General features: G+C 44.9%; 1 protein-coding gene across 1 annotated transcript in view; it reads left to right on the top strand.

Moving 5' to 3' along the window:
- The first annotated feature begins 1186 nt into the window (after positions 1-1186).
- Positions 1187-8954, top strand: part of ERCC6L2 (excision repair cross-complementation group 6-like 2) — a 240699-nt gene continuing 232931 nt past the window's right edge. The window contains exon 1 of the mRNA XM_011927507.1: positions 1187-1277. The gene's annotated coding sequence lies outside the window, so the exon portion shown is untranslated. The remainder of the gene's footprint in view (positions 1278-8954) is intronic.

Genomic DNA, 8954 nt, shown 5'->3' with positions numbered 1-8954 from the left:
TGGGCGGCTGTAAAATCTTTTTGTTTGCTGCCTTGTCATCCTCTTCCCATCCCCAACCCCCATGGTCCGGGAAATAAACACCCAGTACAAAAACTCCCTGTTCGTATCTGGTAAATTTTCAACTAAAAAGTTCAGCATTCAGGTGAGTGGGCTCGAGATCCAGCTGGTTTGAAGAGAGGAATAAAGGACAGGGTGTTGGGCGTGCGACTGGCACCCGCTGAAACCCGCATCCTGTGGGTGCCCGGTGTGGGTCCCCACTGGCGTCACAATGCACAGCCCACCTGCTCTGCCAGCTTCCGCGACCTTGATCTCAGCCAATCCTGTTTTGGGCCCCATCACAGTCTTTCTGTCTGTGGAACTGGGCAAGCAGGAGGTTTCTCAGGGCCCAAGATGGTTTTTCAGATGTGGATATTGGCCAACTCCTGAAGTTGCTAGAAAAATGTAGGCAGCTTGGCCACCTAAGTAAAAGCCATCGATGGCATTTTTCCCAGCCTCAGCTGAATTCAAACCACTGAACTCTTGTGGTTTATTTTTTTTACAGCTTTCGTAGCTAACAGGACTGGATGCCTTTAAAAAACTTTTCAAAATAATATTTTGAAACCTACCATTATTTGGTTTTCCCTCTGTAAAGGCTAATCTATCATCATTTCCCCATAGCTTGCTTTGTGGAAGGGAGTGGGTGAGGGACAAAGGAAAGGTAACATGCTGACCAAGACAAGTGTGGCGTTACGGAAGGGTGAGTCCTGCGTTCCAGGCCCTGTGCGGCCTCTGCCCAGCACAGTCACAAGCTTTGTGGGCCTCAGTGCCCTCCTCTGGAGAATGGGAAGAGTAATACGACAGGCCTAACGACAAGACAGTTCTGTGATTAGGCTGATGTTCGTCAGAGCATGTATTCACTGTAAAGTGCTACATAATAGGAATTATTGTCCTTTAACAAGTAATCTGAAAGCAGTATAAAGTGCTTCTAGACTTGCAGATATCAAGAAACCTGGGTATCTGGGTTATTCATTCTCGATTGGCAAAAGGTGGTCCCTGCATGATCAGCCCTGCAGGCCCCACGTGTTCTTTCAAGGCCTCAGGCTTTTGGAAAGCTTCTCAGTGCAGCAAGTGTGAATAGCAAGGGCTACTCCGTGCTCTTTACTTACTGGTTTTTGCCTTAAACCATGACAGTTGCCACAAGGGTTAGGGATGCAGGTAGCGTTGCAGACAGACTGACAGAGCTTTGAGTTCTAACTTGGCCAATTAGCTTAGCTTCTCTGAGCCCAGTTTCCTCATCTGTAAAACAGGTATAACAACAACAACAACAACAATAGTAATAATCTGCTGATATGATTCTTGTGAGATTGAAAGATGATGTTTACACATTGCTTACCAGTATGGTATCTTGCACGTTGATTAAATGAATGTAAGATAATGGGTTGATAATTATTTTAAGGAATTGGAGGGAGAAAATTCCCACCTATGAGTTCCTTTGCACCTAGTGGTGGGACTTTCTCTTGGTCATGCATTCATTTGACAAGCATTTACTGAATACCTTCTACGAGCTCCTGGGAGATCAGAATATGCCATCCCCAAATACGAAGGATTATTCAGCTGAAAATGATTAAGAAGCAGATGCAGGAACCCCTCAGTCTTCCCTCTATTTGTCTAAAAGCAGGACATAGATTTACAGAGACAAAGAGTATTCCTGCCCAGGAGAACAAAGGTCGACCACTGAAGGCTGCTTTAGACTCTCATCGGCCTGGAGGTGATACAGAGGTCTCTACTTACCCAGCTGTCGAGCCAGCCTTTATCCACCATGGAATTGCCTTCTCGCAGGTTGCCCGCAGAGACTTACAGTCCTTTTCCTTTGTTTTGTCCCTTCTCTAAAAATGTACTATTCTTTGTTGAAGATCTTATATAAGCTGGGAGTCAAGGCCACTTCTTGGAGAACGATTCAGGACAGTTCTCTGGGTATCTCCCATGTATATATAAAATACACATATTAATCAACTTCTGTTTGTTTTTCTCTTGTTTATGAGTCCTTTGTAACGGGTGCATCACAACTAAGAACCTACCAGGAGTTACTCTTCCCCTACAAGATCCAGAATGCCTTTTGGTTTCCTCTAATGAAGCGGTAGCTTGACCGAGTCCCACCCACTGCTCTAGTACCGAGAACTCCAGCTGCAGTGCACAAAAGGAAGGTGAACACAGGGAAAGCTGGGACTTTGTTGAGGGTCACAGAGGAGTGGTTCCACGGGGTGCCAGGGGTGTGGGAGCAGAGTCTTGGCCTTTGGAGCAGGTAGCCTGCATGGTGAAAAGTGATGGGAATAGTGCTGCATTCAGATACAGGATGGACCGCAATAACAAAGAGACTCAATGCGGTGGCTGAGAGCCAAGTTCATTTCTCTTACTCAAGGATGGAGCAGGTGATCCAGAGCTACAGCAGTGGCTTAATGGGGCAGGGAGCCAGGCTCTCCGCCTTGTTACTCCACCTTCTCCTAGGGGATTCCTTTGGTCCAAGTGGTTCCCTCACATGAACGATGGCTTCATAGTCCAGCAGGTAGGAAGGAGAGAAGAGTGAGGGAAGGCACAACCACTCTCTTGAAGGCCATGGCCTGGAACTTACCCAGCTTCCTGCCTTAACTGAGTGACATGAGCACAACTAGCAAAGGAGGCTGGGAAATGTAGTCTTAATGCTACGTTGTCCTATGACCAGCAAAAATGTGGGGATTTCATTATTAAAGGCAGAAAGAGAGCATGTTAGGGGGACAAGAAGGCAATCAAAAGGGTAGATTAGGAGGGACGGGAATATCATTGTCCACCCAGCAAGGAAGACAGTGTTGGGCACATAAGGGAGAGTGGGAAATGTGAAGGCAGAAATGACAGCTGATGGTGGGGGGAGTGAAGCCACCCTGTGATCTGGATGGTAAAGAGGGTATTGTGATAGGAGGCCAGCAAAGACAGGGACCTGGGGTTCACTGGGGCGTTGTGCAGGGCACTGCGGCATGGTGGGCACACGGACTGTGAGATTGTAGAAGAAAGTACAGTTTGGGGACTGGCGCGTCAGCACCTCAGTGTCTTTTCTGGGAAAATCTGGTTCTGTCTGGGATTTTTCTCTGCTATGTGAATTCCTTGTTCATTCATTATGGGGTCACTTCATTGATTTTCTACTCTTTTTTCTATTTTCTTATATGAGCTCTTCTCACTAATCTCTACTGCCAATTGTTTCAATGTAACAGTATTACCAAGAGGTACCACTGGACTACGGACTTTCTGAGGTGTTTTAGATGTGACCTTGACTTGGTTAGAAAGGATGGATGCAATCACCTTCCAAAATCTCCAAATTTATCACCCTAAAACCTCCAATTGGGTGGTTGAAAACTGCAATATAAAGTCAGACAGATTTAAACTGGCATGAAACAATGCAGAGAAGGCCTATCAGTACACTTAAAAAACACTTTTATAGTTTTCATCTCCATCCTCAATTTGATAGCCCCAAGCTACAAATGATTCTTATAAACATCTGCTTCTTGTGTTTATTATGGTTTTGGATTTTTGTGCCAAGAATATGCATGACAGGGCTGCCATTCTTTTCGACCAAATGTATCTGAACATGTGTTTCTGCATTCTCATCTGTTTCTCTGTAGAGAAAACATGCATTGAACCAACAGCATGTCTGGATCAGTATCTTATGATTTCAACAGCTTCCCTCTGTGATCCACCAAACAGATATTCATGGTGGGCACTCTGTGCTCTCAGCCTGAATCTAACTCTGCCAAGCCGTGGTTCTTCAGCTCAGATATGGATGGTATTAACCGGGGGTCTTCCGGGTTGTTAGAGCCTCCACAACCTGGAGGAAGTGCAGCGTGTCCAGTGTGCCTATGCAAGCTCAGCTTTAATCTGCTAAGAAGTGACAGAGCATATTGGAAGACGAGAAAACCTGCCATATTGTTCCTCAAGCACTGAATCTCAAGAGATGCTCAGTAGCAACGAATACGAACCTGGATTCTGGCTCAGTCTTGTCACTCAAAAAACTTTGGTAGGTCATTACAGCTCCATGTGTGTGGCTGAGAATAAAGAGTTTGGATGTGATGCACATGTAAACACACAATTACAGTATTCTGTGTGAGTTCTAGATTGGAGGTTGTGGGGCTACAAACAAATTAGAGCACCTAAGCTGGGATTTGATGCAGCAGAGCAACGCCTCCCACATTCTGGCATTTCAGGGTGCCCTCCGCTCACTCTGTAGTGAAGCTGTCAGCCAAAGGATGTATGTGCCAGCAACATTGACAGTGTAAACATAAAAACTATGGAGACTGAGATGACAGAAGACAGAGGAGTAGAAGTAGAAATAATTGAAGGTGTGTGGCCTGATGACCCTGTTTTACAAAGCAGGGACACAAGAGGTTTCATCTTTGGTTGATGGAAAAAGAAATAATGGAGCAAATAAAACTACACTGACCAACAGGAACAGTAGAGAGACTGAAATGGTGATGAACCTTTATTGGCAGGAAGAATTAAGGAGAAGTAGCGGAGAGGCTCAAGGGAGCTGAATTCAATAGACAGTGCCTAAAAATAGAAACATATTGTTTAGAGATGTGGAAATAACCACTTAAAAGGATTTGCCTCGGGAGCGGGGCTGGGGAGGCATTAGGATTTGTTGGTTGTTTTTCTTTATAAGCTCTTTGTACTGATGGAGATTTTTAAGTCTTGTTGCATTGGTTAGAATTAAGTTTAGTAGCAAGTGACAGAATGCCACAAATAACAGCTTAAATAAGAAAGATGGTTATTGTCTTCTCATGTAAATTTGGTTCAGGGGTAAGCAGTTCAGGACTGTTGTGGTGGCCCTGTTGTACAGAGCCTTCAGGGCCCCAGGCTTCCCCCAGTTCAGGGCTTCACAATGCCATCCCTAGGCTGCCATCGTCATCCTCATGGTCCAAGATGGCCACATCCGTGTTCCAGGTAGCAGAATGGAGGAAGAGAGGAAAAAGAGGGCAAATGGGGCACAGGCCCTGGGGTGCTGCCCCTTAGACAAGCATCCAGGAAGCTGTCTCATGATACTTCCTCTTATATTTAATTGGCCAGCACGTAGTCACATGGCTACACCTGCTGTGTGAGCTGCAAATGAGCTGAGAAATGTAGTTTTTATACTAAATTTCTATGTCCATATTTTAAAACTCAATTACTATGGATAAAGGGGAAGATATATATTGTTGGAGAGCTAGCCACCCCTGCTACACTCACCTTGATATAAAAAAAATCATGAGCATTAACAATAAGACTGTGTTTTCATAAGATAATGCTGGAAAATAAAATATCAAAAACTGGAATGGACTGATAGAAGGAGAGAAGAATGGGTAGATGAATGGATACATGAGAAGCAGGCATGCCGGAATGATCATTGGGGAATCTAGGTAGGTGGTCTGTTCGGTGTAAAATGTTCAACTTCTCTGTATACTTGAAAACATTAATAATGTTGGGAGAAAATAGGTTTAGGGAGAAAAAGAGCAATTACTTTTTAAACTATTTTTGAAATTCACAGCGTGTCTGTCCTGAGGGCTTGGTTTTGCCCGTCGCTCTTCTTTCCTCAGCTTTCCTTCAGAACTCCTTTGGTTCTTCATATCCTGACTTACTTCTCCCACACCCAGTGCCCTGACTCCCTCCGTTTCTCTGCCCCTTTATGTTCTGGTTTCTGTCTAGGTCTTAATACACGGCTTCTGGTGCCTCAGGCTGGAGCCGCCCCCTGGGTTACCCCCAATCTGAATGTGAGTCAGAGAGATTCCTGGCCCTGGTGGCCCGGCTCACTGGAAAGACCACCTGGGCAGGCTCCCCTCCCCCTTCCCTAGCTGGAATAATTAAACACAGTATTTTGTTCAACAACTTTGAAGAAAATTTCCTTCCTTCCTCCTTCCATTTCCTCCTTTGTTTTGTGACAAAGTATAGCAGTTATATCATAGCTTATAGAATGATGAAGGAAGACAGGGCTAGTTCTAAGATACATGCACTTTATAAAACCATCAGCATAACTAAATCTCAATGCAGGTCATGGTGAGGTTTTGGCCAACCATTCATTGAGTCAATGAGTATTCAGTGCTTCCGATGAGCCAGACACCATAATGGCTGTGGGCATTGATTCATCCTAGACACCAGTCATTTGGGAAGCAACTTAGTTTCCCAATGAAAGCTGTAACAGGGCCTGCTGATACATGATCTTTGAGGTGGCACTACGGCTGACCTTGCCTGATTAGAGGTCCTTTCGGGAATTTGGTAACTAAGCACCTTGGACGGGGGCCAGGGGGCCTGTGCTAGAATGCATCCTCCTCTGCAGGGTTTGTGCTGAGAGCCGTGTGCCATTACTGGACTCAGACCACCTGCCCCTACTCATCACACAATCGCCTCATGATTCCACCTCGCAGGTGTGTTTCATGCTTGGCAAAATCTGAAGTGAGCAAACTGTGCAGACTCTGTCTCTCTCTGTGCCTTTCCAGTTCAATGCAATCCAGTTCCTTGCCTAAATAGTTCATCCATTTATTCCATGTCAACAATCACCACTTACTTTCTTGTTACTCTCATTTATATGACTTTGGATAAACTTGTCATTGCCCAGATGAGTCTTTCATTATGTTGAGACATACCATGGCATCCTTTCCTTTTTATTTTGCCTCAGAAAATATTTAGTGTGTGGCCTTTGTGCAGTGTTTTCTGCCTAGTATTTCCAAACTGTCATTTCTGTAGAATTCAGCAAAAAGTGGAGAGGAGAGAAAATAAGGAGGGAAAGGGCAAAATAAAGCCAACCGTTTGGCTGAAAAACAAAAAAAGCCTGCAGTCTCCTTAGCTAGCATTTCCTGTCAGGAACAACACATGTTGAATTATTCACATTGTCTTGACTTTCTAGGTAATAGCAGTAAAGCTTGTCAATAATGATGGGAAGGTTGCTGAACGCGTCTGCCCCAGCCATCTGGCTTAAGTGACACTACTGGCCTCTTTATGCCCTTGAAAATATGTTATTTATTTATTTACTTATTTTTGAGACAGACTTTTGGTCTTATTGCCCAGGCTGGAGTGCAATGGCATGATTTTGGCTCACTGCAACCTCTGCCTCCTGAGTTCAAGCAATTCTCCTGCCTCAGCCTCCCGAGTAGGTGGGATCATAGGCGTGCACCAGTACACCCAGCTAATTTTATATTTTTAGTAGAGACTAAATGTTGGTCAGGCTGGTCTTGAGAAAATATGTTATTATCAGATGCACCTGGTGTGAATCAGGACAGATCAATTGCTTTGCTATTTCTTTGCAATCTCTTTGTAGTAGAAGAGGACTGAGTTAATAAGAATAACAATAATTCAGGTGCCTCTTCCTGGGGCTTCCCCAGGACTCATCAGTTTGGGAGCTGATGGGCTAACCCCCTCCCCGTTCCCCCTGAGCAAGGGACACTGAGTAACACACTGATGGGCTAACCCCCTCCCCGTTCCTCCTGAGCAAGGGACACTGAGTAACACACCGATGGGCTAACCCCCTCCCCGTTCCTCCTGAGCAAGGGACACTGAGTAACACACTGATGGGCTAACCCCCTCCCCGTTCCCCCTGAGTAAGGGACACTGAGTAACACACTGATGTAACACACTAAGTAACACACTGATGGGCTAACCCCCTCCCCGTTCCCCCTGAGTAAGGGAGCTGCTGGTGGCTCTCCTTGTTAATGCCTTTGGTACAAACTGCAAGACACATGAGAAGGAGCCTCTCTAAATGCATGCAGGTGGCTTCTTGCCTCGGGTAACGAGCCTCATTGTCCCTTTGTGTCCTCACATTCAGTTAGTCTCTGGCAAAACAATAAGTGACACTGTAGAAAAGGCAGGAGGGCAAATAGGGATCCCTAAACAAAGAAGGTAGTTTGGGAAGAAGAAAATAAAAGAAAGAAAATCCCTTGAAACATCTTAAAAGCGGCCAACCCTAAGCATGGCCATATGAAAAGACATTCTCTTTTATTTCACCAAGTCGACTTGAGTTTACTTCTGCTTTTTCTTTTCTGTTTTTTTTTTCCTTTAAGAGATTTTGTGGCACAAACAAGTTTCTCCAGAAATCAAGACAATGGGCATTTTAAATGATCTATTGAAAGGATCTTTTAATTTAAGCTGACACGTTTCAGACTATATTTTAATAATACAGGCTGTATAACAAAAGCAAAGAGTAACAGTCAAACAGTGCTTCGGGCTTCGGGTGGAATGGCACCTTTCTCAGAGGCGCACACAGTGACTTATAAACCTTATTAATTCACAGGGCAAGCACCTCATCACCTGAACAAGCAGGCAGCGACGACTGCCCTTCTTTGCAGATGGGCAACCAAGGAAGCAAGTGACCCTTCAGAGATTCTAGTGTCTTGGCCTGAATGTACAGAAATGTTCCAGGCCAGGCTGATCCTGCCCAGTCTTGCACCCAAGCTGAAGAGGTCACAGCATCACTATTCAAACCTCATATCTTGGCCCTTTTCTGCTAGCCAGTGCCTCAGCGGGTCTACCGTACCTGATAGGAGAAGGTGGTGGCTTTAAGTACTGGGGCCAGTTCAGACCTAGGCCAGAACTCTTCTTTCTGTAATCACCTTTTGTTTTTCAACTTCATCATGTTTATTGCCAAATCTAGCTTTGTGACGTCAGCTTACTTGATTAAGTTCTTGAAACTGTGGTTTCCTGATTTATTAAATTGGAGCAATGACACCCACATTTCAGGATGGTTGCAAGAACTTGGAAAAAGTAAGTACAGCGCATAGCACTATGTCTCCCATGTGGGAGAGGTTCAAAACACATTGGATTTACATATTTGTATTTTTTTAGTAAGTGGGAGTAGTGCTCTCCTGCTTTGCAAACATCAGAGAAGATTGCTCCTAATGTACATTTTAAGCCAATTTGGCTTATCAGGGGAACGATGTGATTCTTGCCCCTCCTTCCTCCCCCCCATGCACATACACACACACACACAC

Source organism: Colobus angolensis, unplaced genomic scaffold (genome assembly GCF_000951035.1).
Source record: "Colobus angolensis palliatus isolate OR3802 unplaced genomic scaffold, Cang.pa_1.0 Scaffold72, whole genome shotgun sequence".
In the NCBI taxonomy this organism is placed as follows: domain Eukaryota; kingdom Metazoa; phylum Chordata; class Mammalia; order Primates; family Cercopithecidae; genus Colobus; species Colobus angolensis.
The sequence above is the reverse complement of the archived record's forward strand: the minus strand, read 5'-3'. Positions and strand labels throughout refer to the sequence as shown.